Source organism: Triticum aestivum, chromosome 1A (genome assembly GCF_018294505.1).
Source record: "Triticum aestivum cultivar Chinese Spring chromosome 1A, IWGSC CS RefSeq v2.1, whole genome shotgun sequence".
In the NCBI taxonomy this organism is placed as follows: Eukaryota; Viridiplantae; Streptophyta; class Magnoliopsida; order Poales; family Poaceae; genus Triticum; species Triticum aestivum.
In genome coordinates this window covers 537,607,610-537,620,581 of record NC_057794.1, presented here as the reverse complement: position 1 = coordinate 537,620,581, position 12,972 = coordinate 537,607,610, and the positions used below count along the sequence as shown (strand labels likewise).

The 12,972-nt window shown below is 49.6% G+C and overlaps 1 pseudogene; it reads right to left on the bottom strand.

Moving 5' to 3' along the window:
- LOC123044754 (uncharacterized) overlaps positions 1 to 9,311 on the bottom strand; it is a 111,751-nt pseudogene extending 102,440 nt beyond the window's left edge.
- Between the last annotated feature and the right edge of the window lie 3,661 nt (positions 9,312 to 12,972).

Here is a 12,972-nt window from a genome sequence, read left to right as displayed (position 1 = left end):
TCATAACACGTAATAGGTGTCTTCTTCTTCTTAGGTGAACTGGGTGCATCATCATCAATTTTTTGAGAATCTTGTTTAATTCCTTTAGGATGACCCTCAGGATATGAAGGTTCCTGAGTCATTCTACCACCTCTGCACATGCCAGAAACTTAGTTGAGCCCTTGCTGGCCAACTGCAAGGAGATATGTTCCTGGTTTCCGAGCACGAAATCTCTTGTGATGCACTCGCTAGGCCTGGTGTTGGAATTGACGACAAACGAGCAGAATCGGTTACTTCCTAAAGGCAAGGGGGTAGTCCCAATTGAGTTTCTCCAGTGGGCAATGGCAGAGGCGATGGAGTCTCCAGATCATCAACAGCAAGCCCACTGGTACGAGTGCTGCTCCCACCTCTCCTCTCCGAATCCAGAGGCGGAAGGGCTGGTGAATTTGCATATTATATAGGTCGTCGACGAGGAGAAGGACAATGAGGAGGAGGGGTGAAGAAGAGGAGAGCTACCAGGGGGTTGCAGATCATTGCACAGGAGGATGCACAAGAGGAGGGCTTCAAGGGGGGTTGGAGATCATTGCACGGGAGGAGCATGCACAAGAGGATGGCTATCAGGGGGTCAGAGATCATTGCTCATCCTGCTCAGGTAGACATGAATCTAGCGATTAATGTCGACGATGAGGAGCAGGTGGTTGACCAGGAGCACTTGGAGGCCGATGCAGATCTGACGCTAGTCACCTTGGAGGCCAAGGCTGGCTACAAGAATGCCCCAATAAGTTTGAGCAGAATGCTGAACACTCCCACCGCCGCCTGGCTCGCCATCTTAAGCGTATCAAAGTAGTTCATTTATTTCTTCTTGCTACTATCGAGGATCCAACATGTGGATGCCCTTTTAACTAAAAACAATATGTTATTTGAATGTGTTTAATCAGTAGTTATATGCTATGTTTTGGATTTCCTATGTTGAGTGTGTTTTGCAGGTTCAGAGAGAGTGCAACATGCAAAACTTACCAAAAATAGTAACTTGCAAAACTTATCGAAAATCGCAGCATGCAAAACTTACCTAAAAGGGATAAAATGGGGATCAAAATTGCAATGTTGACTTCACAAAACTTATGGTATTGGAAGTTTATGATTTTTCCCACTTACTAGTGCACATAAGAGGGCTTCATGGGCAAGGATATCAATTTTTAAGGCTTTTCCAATTTTCTTTGTTTTTTTCCAAAATGGGGTGTGAGGGAGTCCTGGATTAGGGGGTGTTCGGGTAGCCGGACTATACCTTCAGCCGGACTCCTGGACTATGAAGATACAAGATTGAAGACTTCGTCCCGTGTCCGGATGGGACTTTCCTTGGCGTGGAAGGCAAGCTTGGCGATGCGGATATTCAAGATCTCCTACCATTGTAACCGACTCTGTGTAACCCTAACCCTATCCGGTGTCTATATAAACCGGAGGGTTGTAGTCCGTAGGCAATCAACTCCATATACAACAATCATACCATAGGCTAGCTTCTAGGGTTTAGCCTCCTTGATCTCGTGGTAGATCTACTCTTGTACTACCCATATCATCAATATTAATCAAGCAGGACGTAGGGTTTTACCTCCATCAAGAGGGCCCGAACCTGGGTAAAACATCGTGTTCCCTGCCTCCTGTTACCATCCGGCCTAGACGCACAGTTCGGGACCCCCTACCCGAGATCCACCGGTTTTGACACCGACATTGGTGCTTTCATTGAGAGTTCCTCTGTGTCGTCGCCTTTAGGCCCGATGGCTCCTTTGAGCATCAACAACGATGCAGTCCAGGGTGAGACTTTGCTCCCCTGACAGATCTTTGTCTTCGGCGGCTTCGCTCTGCGGGCCAATTCGCTCGGCCACCTGGAGAAGATCGAAAGCTACACCCCTGGCCATCAAGTCAGGTTTGGAATCTTAAACTACATAGCTGACATACGCGGAGAATTAATCTTCGACGGGCTCGAGCCACGGCCAAGAGCGCCGCACTATCTCGAGGGGCATGATCTAGCTCTACCCCCGGACAGTGTCCTGGAGGCCGCACACGCATCGGTTTCGACCCCTAACTCAGAGCCTATTGCGCCAATCGAGGATGAGCGGTTGGACGTCACCTCGGGGGCTGCGATCCCGAAAGCGATCGAGCCGAACGCTAGCCCCGCACTCTGCACGACCCGCGACTCCGAGGACGCGGACTCCTCCCCGAACTCCGAACCCCCCGCGCCCCTGCCAATCGAATCCGATTAGGCGCTGATAATGGAGTTCACTACCGCAGACATCTTTCAGCATTCGCCTTTTGGCGACATCCTGAATTCTCTTAAGTCTCTCTCTTTATCAGGAGAGCCCTGGCTGGACTACGGTGAGCGAGGGTGGGATACGAACGATGAGGAAATTCAAAGCCCACCCACCGCCCAATCTGTAGCCACTGTCGATGATCTAACCGACATGCTTGACTTCATCTCCGAAGACATCGACGGCATGGACGACGATGTAGGAGACGAACAGGAACCAGCACCTGTAGGGCGCTGGAAGGGCACCTCGTCATATGACATATATATGGTGGATACTCCAAAATATGGAGATGGCGATGGAACAGTGGGGGATGACGCCCCCAAGAAACAGCCAAAGCGCCGGCATCAGCGGCGCCGCTCTAAATCCCGCCAAAGCAAAAACGGTGATTCCGGCACGGGAGATAATACTACCCCGGATAGCGCCGAAGAACACCCACCTCAGCAAGATTTGGCACAGGAAGATGGAGAAGCCAGCCCTCATGAGAGAGCGGCCGACCGAGAGGTCGAGGATGATAACTATACGCCTCCCTCCGAAGACGAGGCAAGCCTCGATGACGACGAATTCGTCATACCATCAGACCCCGCCGAACAAGAGCGTTTTAAACGTAGGCTTTTAGCCATGGCAAGCAGCCTCAAGAAAAAGCAGCAACAGCTTAGAGCTGCCCAAGATTTGCTAGCTGACAGATGGACTGAAGTCCTTGCGGCCGAAGAGTATGAACTCGAACGCCCCTCCAAGAGTTACCCGAAGCGCAGGCCGCTACCCCGATCAGAGGAGGAAGCACCTACATCACCAGCGCATGACATGGCAGACAGCCACCTCGTGGCCGCGACAGAGAGGCCTCTCGGCCCTCCACCCAAGCCATGCCCCGACGCCGCTCAACTAAGGCACGGGAAAATGCGCCTGACCTGCGAGACATACTGGAGGATAAGGCAAGACAAACAAGATCAATCTACGGATCGCGCAGGCGCCCTACGGCATGTGACAATGATCTTCACTCCGGATACAACAAATCCGGTCGGGCCGAACACAACAGACATAGCTCTTCCGAGCTGCGTCGTGATATAGCCCAGTACAGAGGCGCTGCACACCCGCTATGCTTCACGAATGAAGTAATGGATCATAAAATCCTAGAGGGTTTCAAACCCGTAAACATCGAATCATACGATGGCACAACAGATCCGGCGGTATGGATCGAGGATTATCTCCTTCACATCCACATGGCACGCAGCGATGATCTACACGCCATCATAAACCTCCCGCTCAAACTTAAAGGACCGGCCCGGCATTGGCTTAACAGCTTGCCGGCAGACTCAATCGGTTCTTGGGAGGACCTGGAAGCCGCATTCCTCGACAACTTCCAGGGCACTTACGTGCGACCGCCGGATGCCAACGACTTAAGCCACATAATTCAGCAGCCAGAGGAATCGGCCAGACAATTCTGGACACGGTTCCTAACAAAGAAAAACCAGATAGTCGACTGTCCGGACGCAGAGGCCCTAGCAGCCTTCAAGCATAACATCCGCGACGAGTGGCTTGCCCAGCACCTGGGACAGGAAAAGCCGAAATCCATGGCAGCCCTCACGACACTCATGACCCGCTTTTGCGCGGGAGAAGACAGCTGGCTAGCTCGCAGTAACAACTTATCAAAGAACCCTGGTAATTCGGATACCAAGGACAAAAGTGGCAGGACACGTCGGAATAAGCAAAAACGCCGCGTTAACAGCGACAGCAATGAAGACACGGCAGTCAATGCCGGATTCAAAGGCTATAAATCTGGTCAGCGGAAAAAGCCATTCAAAAAGAATACTCAGGGCCCGTCCAGTTTGGACCGAATACTCGATCGCTTGTGCCAGATACATGGCACCCCCGAAAGGCCAGCCAATCACACTAACAGGGATTGTTGGGTGTTCAAGCAGGCAGGCAAGTTAAGGGCCGAAAACAGAGACAAGGGGCTGCACAGCGACGACGAGGAGCCCAAGCCGCCGAACAACAATGGACAGAAGGGCTTTCCCCCACAAGTGCGGACGGTGAACATGATATACGCAACCCACATTCCCAAGCGGGAGCGGAAGCGTGTGCTACGGGACGTATACGCGATGGAGCCAGTCGCCCCAAAGTTCAACCCATGGTCCTCCTGCCCGATCACTTTTGATCGAAGGGACCATCCCACTAGCATCCGTCATGGCGGCTTCGCCGCATTGGTTCTCGACCCAATCATCGACGGATTTCATCTCACAAGAGTCCTCATGGACGGCGGCAGTAGCCTGAACCTGCTTTATCAGGATACAGTGCGGAAAATGGGCATAGATCCCTCAAGGATTAAGCCCACAAGAACGAACTTTAAAGGCGTTATACCAGGTGTAGAAGCCAACTGTACAGGCTCAGTAACACTTGACGTGGTCTTCGGATCCCCGGACAATTTCCGAAGCAAAGAGTTAATCTTCGATATAGTCCCGTTTCGCAGTGGCTATCACGCCCTGCTCGGACGAACCGCATTCGCAAAGTTCAATGCGGTGCCGCACTACGCATATCTCAAGCTCAAGATGCCAGGCCCTCGAGGAGTAATTACGGTCAACGGAAACACCGAACGCTCCCTCCGTACGGAGGAGCATACGGCGGCTCTCGCAGCGGAGGTACAAAGTAGCCTTCTCAGGCAATTCTCCAGTCCGGCCATTAAAAAGCCAGACACTGCCAAGCGCGCCCGGAGTAACCCACAGCAGGACCGCCTGGCACACTCTGAGCAAGCGTAGCAATGCGGCCCCAACCCCAGCTTTCGCGACATAGCGAAACCAGTACCTCGCGTACATAACTACGCCCTTGAAATACCATGGGCACAGGGGAAGGGGCACAATAACGGCACACCCAAAATACGGCTTAAAACGTACTAGGGGCTGCCGGATTCTTTTTTTAATTTTTTCTTACTTTCAGGACTCCATACTTCGGACGACCTGTTCGGCAATTCGACTGCCGCACAAACGATGCAAGATCCAGGGAGGCAGACAAGCCATGCCGCATTATGGAACTCCCAGGTGGTCTCTGTTACGAGCGGTATACCTGTTTTAAATACAATTCCGCGGCCTGCCCCTGGTCAGGACATACTGAATAGTCCAATATCTTTTGCTTACCGCACTATTTGTATCGTTCGGCTTTGATAAATAGCCTCTCTATAAACAATGCTTAGCTTTTGTCTATTTTTTGCATTATCTTCTTTTCACATTTATGTTTATTAAATGACATGATTGCACCCGTACACCATGGTACGGCAAACACGCCAGGGGCTTCAGTACCCCTCATAATGGTGTGAGAAGTCCGTACACTTTCACAAGTGCGGCACCCCGAACTTATAGCACTATATGCATCGGCTCCGAATCATGATTTGGGTCAATAGTTGGGTTTTCCCGGCTCCTATGTTTTGGTGCCTTACGTTCCGCTCTATCGGCTAAGGTAGCACTAGGAGAACCACTGTGATTGTGCCCCGGTTCATCTGGGTTAAGCACCTCAGTGGAGAAAGCTAAAACTGACTGTCATGATGTGGCAAGAGACCGGTCGCTGTTCGAGAGGTTTTTCGAGTCCCTAAAGGCTTATGCCGCTTCGAGCGAGGAGCTGGCTTTGTCCGGCCAAGGCGTGGATAGCGCCCCGAACTCGGTCTTCCGAACTAGGGGCTTCACCGAAATTTAAAATTATAGAGTTCTATGGCTAAGTGAGAGTGTTCAAGCATTATAGTCTGATTGCCTGGTTCATTGTGCTGAGCACCTCCCTCGAAGGACCCAACTATGGGAAAAAAGAGCGCTCAGGTTTATCCGAACACCCCAGCACTAGTGGCATGGGGGCAGAAGCCGACGACTGGCCATCTCTCAATTTTTTGATAAACGGCCACACAGAAAGTAACATTTTAAATTCAATAAGCATTGCTTAGCGCATATGAACAAGTTTTCAGTGCACAGGATAAACACGAGCGAGTTCATTCAAAAATCACATCCTTGGTACATTCATTCGCCACAAGGCGGGCACCTACAAGAACATCCTTGTAGTAGTTCTCGGGCTTGCGATGCTCCTTCCCCGGTGGCGGCCCGTCCTTCACAAGCTTCTCACCGTCCAGCTTACCCCAGTGCACCTTTGCACGGGCAAGGGCCCGACGGGCACCTTCGATGCAGACGGAGCGCTTGATGACCTCGAGCCTCGGACAGGCCTCCACCAGCCGCCGCACCAGCCCGAAATAGCTCCCAGGCAGGGCCTCTCCGGGCCACAGCCCAACTATGAAGCCCTTCATGGCCTGTTCGGCCGCCTTGTGGAGCTCGACCAGCTGTTTCAGCTGGTCGCTCAAAGGCACAGGGTGTCCGGCCTCAGAATACTGAGACCAGAACACCTTCTCCGTCGAGCTGCCCTCTTCAGCTCGGTAGAATGTGGCGGCGTCGGATACGCTGCGGAGAAGATCTGCGAATGCCCCTGGAGAGCTCCGGATTCGGGTAAGTAACAAGTAGTTTACTTTTATATTTCTGCTTTGCATAAAGAATGCCTTACCCGCTGCTATCTTCCTCATCTCCTCCAACTCTCGGAGGGCCTTTTGGGCTTCGGCCTTGGCAGACTTGGCAGTCTCAAGGGCCATCGCGAGCTCGGATGCTTGCGCCTTTGACTCAAGCTCCAAACTCTCATGTTTTTTCATGAGAGCCTGAAGCTCTTGCTGCACCTCGTCGACCTGAGCCCCAAGTCTGTCTCGCTCGGCGCGCTCCGTGGCCGTTTTCTTTTCGGCCTCAGACAACGCCTGCTTAAGGATCATCACTTCAGTCGTGGCCCCTACAATAAGCAGTACAATCTTGTTATCTTTTTTGCAATCACGCCTTTCTATAGGCACCTTTTCTGTAAGGTATTTCTTACCTTCTTTCTCCTCGAGCCGCCGCTTGGCAAGGCCGAGCTCTTGCTCGGTCTGCTCGAAGTCCTGCTTCAGGACACCCACCTCCGCAGTCAGTGTGGCGGTGGATAGCAGCGAAGCTTGCATACGCATATTGACTCTTTTTTTGTTAGACTCCTGCGAAATTTAATAGATCCTCTATTCGGCTTTTCTTTCCGAACGCCAAACAGAGCATCAGGGGCTACTGTCTATGCGGTAATATTTTTACATATTTTCACTTACCTCGAAGCCTATTAGAAGGCTAGCGCAAGCTTTAGTCAGTCCGCTCTTGGTGGACTAAACCTTCTGGATCACCGTACTCATAATAGTACGGTGCCCCTCGTCGATGGAGGCGCCGTCAAGCACCTCTAGCAGATTGTCCGGCACCTCCGGTTGGATGGAGGCCGCCAGCTCAGAAGGCTTGCTCCTCTTGGAAGGATTTCGCCTACCGCGGTCCGGAACTGTGGAAGATGTCGGCGCGGTGTCTGGCACAAAGCCAGACTTGGAGCCCTGGGGGGCCTTATCCCCTTCACTCCTGGAGTCCGGGAGGTTGCCTTGCGGCTCCTCCGGGACCACCTCCTCCTGCCCCGGAGCTTGTCGCGACGCCACTTCGGCGTCGTCTGGAGTGCGGGGGGAGACAGCGGGCGGAACTGAGTTCACGTCCGATGAGTCCAGGGAGCCGCCCAACGATTCGTCGAATTTGGCCCGCGGCGGACTGCATAATTACATTCGACATTAGGGAAAGCTGTGCAACAAAGGAACATCATGAGTTATTCTGATATCCAAACTTACGATTTCGCCGGACGCTTGGCCCTGTTTGGCCACTCCTCTTTGCCCTCTTCGGCGTTGGGGGCGTAGTCCGGCAGAGGGGTCTTCCTTTTCCTAGACCCCTCGGCCTCCCCCATTGGGGCGGCCTTCCTCTTCTCTCCTCCCTCCGCTGGGGGGAGGAGAGTTTTCTTCTTCCTCCTCCACGTTTTCACTGGAAGAGGGCGTCTCGGACTCGTCGGATGACGAGTCCGACACCACCACGTTGTGGGCACTCTTTCGAGTCCCTGTGGTCTTCTTCTTCTTGGCCTTCTTCTCCGGCACCACATAAGGCGCCGGAACCAGCAGCTTCACTAGTAGAGCTGGGGCTGGGTCTTCGGGCAGCGGAGCCGGACAGTTAATCGGTCCGGATATCGCTCGCCAAGCCTGTCAAAGGTAAGGGAGTTTAGATCCCGCATAGAGTCAAACTATGAAAAAAGCTTAACATCCTGTAAAAGGTGAAGATAGCTTACCTCGCTAGCGTGACGCTGCGAGCTGTATCCGCGGTCCTCGGAAGCGGATGCGGGAGCCTCGGCGCCCTTGAATAGCACCTTCCAGGCATCTTCGTACGTCGTGTCGAAGAGTCTGCTAAGGATTTGGTGCTGCGCCGGGTCGAACTCCCACAGATTAAAATCCCGTTGTTGGCACGGGAGGATCCAGCGGACGAGCATAACCTGGATTACATTAACAAGCCGGATTGGCTTGTTCACCAGGGACTGGATGCATGTTTGCAATCCGGTCACCTCTTTTGTGTCACCCCACGACAGGCCCGTCTCTTTCCAGGACATAAGCCGCGTGGGGGGTCCGGATCGGAACTCGGGGGCTGCGATCCAGTTCGGATCGCGTGGCTCGGTGATGTAAAACCACCCGGATTGCCACCCCTTTAGGGTCTCCACAAAAGAGCCCTCGAACCATAGGACGTTGGCCATCTTACCCGCCATGGCGCCTCCGCACTCCGTCTGGCTGCCGCGCACCACCTTGGGCTTGACGTTGAAGGTCTTGAGCCAGAGGCCGAAATGAGGGCGGACGCGGAGGAAAGCCTCGCACACGACGATAAACGCCGAGATGTTGAGGATGAAGTTCGGGGCCAGATCGTGGAAATCCATGCCATAGTAGAACATGAGGCCCCGGACAAATGGGTGGAGTGGAAAACCCAGTCCGGGGAGGAAGTGGGGAAGAAATACTACCATCTCATGGGGCCTTGGGGTGGGGAGAAGCTGCCCCTTTTCGGGAAGCCGGTGCGCGATATCCTTAGAAAGGTATCCAGCCTTCCTTAGCTTCTTGACTTGGCCCTCCGTAGCGGAGGAGACCATCCACTTGCCTCCCGCTCCGGACATTGCTGGAGAAGGTTGAGGTGGGAAGTGTGGGCTTGGGCGCTGGAGCTCGGGTGCGCAGGAGATGGATAGGCAAAGGAGGAAGAAGGCGTAGGTAAAAAGGTGGATCCTTATCCCCTTATATGGGCGGATGCGGTTGTGCGTCCCCACCAGCCTAGTAAAACTCGCTTGCCTCCCAAGCGCCGTGATAAATGGCGCGGTTGGGTTACCCACGTCCGTATTGATGAGAATCCCATAAGGAGGGTACACGATCTCTGCTTTGACAAGACGTGCCAAGGAAACCGCCTCGCAAAACATGCTGAGGTGGAAAAGTAAAAACGATTCGAGTAAAGGACTTGGCCGTAGTGTGATGACGCACTGCAGAATACGTCAGCAGATTTGATTTGTGTTTATATCATTCTCTCTATGGCAATATGTGGAAGCATATTTTGGAGAGCCGGACACTACTCTTGGTGTTTACAATCTTCTATGAAGGACTTGGAGGAGGAACCCGCCTTGCAATGCCGAAGACAATCTGCGCGCCGGACTCGTCGTCATTGAAGCCTAGTTCAGGGGCTACTGAGGGAGTCTTGGATTAGGGGGTGTTCGGGTAGCCGGACTATACCTTCAGCCAGACTCCTGGACTATGAAGATACAAGATTGAAGACTTCGTCCCGTGTCCGGATGGGACTTTCCTTGGCGTGGAAGGCAAGCTTGGCGATGCGGATATTCAAGATCTCCTACCATTGTAACCGACTCTGTGTAACCCTAACCCTATCCGGTGTCTATATAAACCGGAGGGTTGTAGTCCGTAGGCAATCAACTCCATATACAACAATCATACCATAGGCTAGCTTCTAGGGTTTAGCCTCCTTGATCTCGTGGTAGATCTACTCTTGTACTACCCATATCATCAATATTAATCAAGCAGGATGTAGGGTTTTACCTCCATCAAGAGGGCCCGAACCTGGGTAAAACATCGTGTTCCCTGCCTCCTGTTACCATCTGGCCTAGACGCACAGTTCGGGACCCCCTACCCGAGATCCGCCGGTTTTGACACCGGCAGGGTGAAACTTGCAATGTTGTCAATTCATACCAAATGGTTTGGAATTTCAACTTTGGTTGTGCCAAGTGGATGCACCACCAACATTAGAGCATAAAATGATTTTTGTGAATTTTCAGGACCATACTACATCACAATTTTAGGTCAAATTTGAGCAAGTTCTCATAATTCACTAGAAATTTGGTAAATCATTGAAATATAGTAATAGTACTCTAAAATTCATGAAAATTTGTCAGTGTCCTTCCAATGTGGTCTACTTTCTATGCAAAATAGAGAGACCCAATTGTATAACTTATTTCACGAACTTCCTTCACAAAAAAGCCCTTTCTAGCACTTGAAAAATGGAAATAATATTTTTTATTCCAAAAAATTATCCCTATGGAAAAATTGTTCACAATGGTAACACCCATGGCTTTGCCAAATTTTAACTTGTTATCATGGACTATGCCATGGAAGTAGCTAGGGCCATGGGCATATGCCTTGAAATCCATGCAACTTCATACTAGAGACGCCATTTTTGTGAAGACTTTTTTTAAAACTTGTGGTATTGCAAGTTTATGATTTTTTTTCCACTTACTAGTGCACTCAAGAGGGCTTCCTGCACAAGGATTTCAATTTTTTGAGGCTTTTTTCATTTTCTTTTATTTTTTTCAAAATGGGTGAAACTTACAATGTTGTCAATTCATACCAAATGGTTTGGAATTTCAACTTTGGATGTGCCAAGTAGACGCACCACCAACATTAGAGCACAAAAGGATTTTTGTCAATTTTCAAGACCAAACTACATCACACTTGTAGTTCAAATTTGAGCAAGTTCTCATGATTCACATGAAATCCGATAAATCATTAAAATGTAGCAATAGTACTCTGAAATTCATGAAACTTGATCACTAGCCTTCCAATGTGGTCTACTTTCTATGAAAAATAAAAATACCCAATTTATAACTTATTTCAGGAACTTCCTTCACAAAAAAGCCCTCTCTGGAACTTGAAAATGGAAATAATGTTTTTTATTCCAAACAAATTATAATCCCTATGGAAACATTGTTCACAATGGCAACACCCATGGTTGTGCTAAATTTGATTTTTTTTTATATTCTTGAAAATGAAAAATAATAGTAGTGTTGAAGTGAAAAATAATAGTACTATGTTCTAGTTTGTTCAGATTAATTGTGAAAAATTATGCCACATGTAGAAAAAATATTATAGTAAGACGATCCATTCTTACTTTGTGAAAGAGATGATCAAGTATCAGATCATCTCCTTCACAAAGAGGGCATTGATGTTCCTATTATAATATAAGTATTTTATTGCATCTGGTCCTCTTGGCGATTCAAGATGGCCGGTGAGCCTCTTGTGCGGTGATGTGGGATTAAACCACATCGTTCAGTACGGTGGTGTGTGGAGGGGGAATGCTCAGGGGATGTTAGTGGGCCAACATTTCAGGTACTCCCATCAGAGTAAAAATGTATGTGGTTTTGTAAAAACCCGTTAAATTCACACTTACTTTTCGAGATGGTTTTACCAATGTTTTGATCTAAAATAAATTCAACATAGATTCAAATAGAAAAGGAAAGGACAGAAATAAGATAGAGAAGAGAACTTACCTAGTAGCCCAGCACTATGCAACTCAACCCACCTAAGGGGCAACCCCGTCTTCAACCTCGCGCCTAGTGGCACGGGATGATGCGTCCAAGAGCACCTGCTCCTGCTTCGCGCCTTCGAGGTCGTCTTCGTCCCCAAATTTACGCCAAGATACAAGCACATATATATCCATCTCTAGGTATCCAATTATCGTGGAATCTATTTATATTTGTACCATCTCCAACACACCAAATGAGCCCATGGCAAAGAAGATCCTTACCATGCATAATGCTTCTCCAAGTGTATGACCAGCCTGCTGGATATATGATGTGAGTGCCTTTGAAGTATCTGGCTTTGAGGACTCGGGCACATAGAGAATTTAGAACCATAATGCTTGTTTTGCTAGTAGCGCTTGATTAAAGGCCTCAAAATTTCGGAAGCTGGTACCTCCTTCATGCTTCCTCATGCACATCTTATCCCACACAATAGAGTGCACCTTCCGCTCAAAACTGAAATATCGCAAACCGTGTATAAGTAACACATCTCATAATCATGGTCGTCCATTTATGATAAAATCCGAACTTAAACATCATTTGTTCAAGAAAAATCCACTCCACCCGGTCGTAAGCTTTCATCATATCTAATTTGACTGCACATAGTAGCTTCTTTTCTCTTCCTTCTCCTGATGGCATGAACACACTTATACACAACCTACACATTATTCGTGATAAGCCCGCCCGGACTGAAGGAACTCTGCTCTTTAGAACTTAAAATTGGAAGAAACCCTTTTAGCCGCTTCGCAAGTACCTTGATACGTCTCCAACGTATCTATAATTTTTGATTGTTCCATGCTGTTATATTCTCAATTTTGGATGTTTTATAATCATTTTATATCATTTTTGGTACTAACCAATTGACATAGTGCCAGGTGCCAGCTGCTATTTTTTGCATGTTTTTTACATCGCAGAAAATCAATACCAAACGGAGTCCAAATGCGATGGAACTTTACGAATAATTTTGATGGACCAGAAGACACCT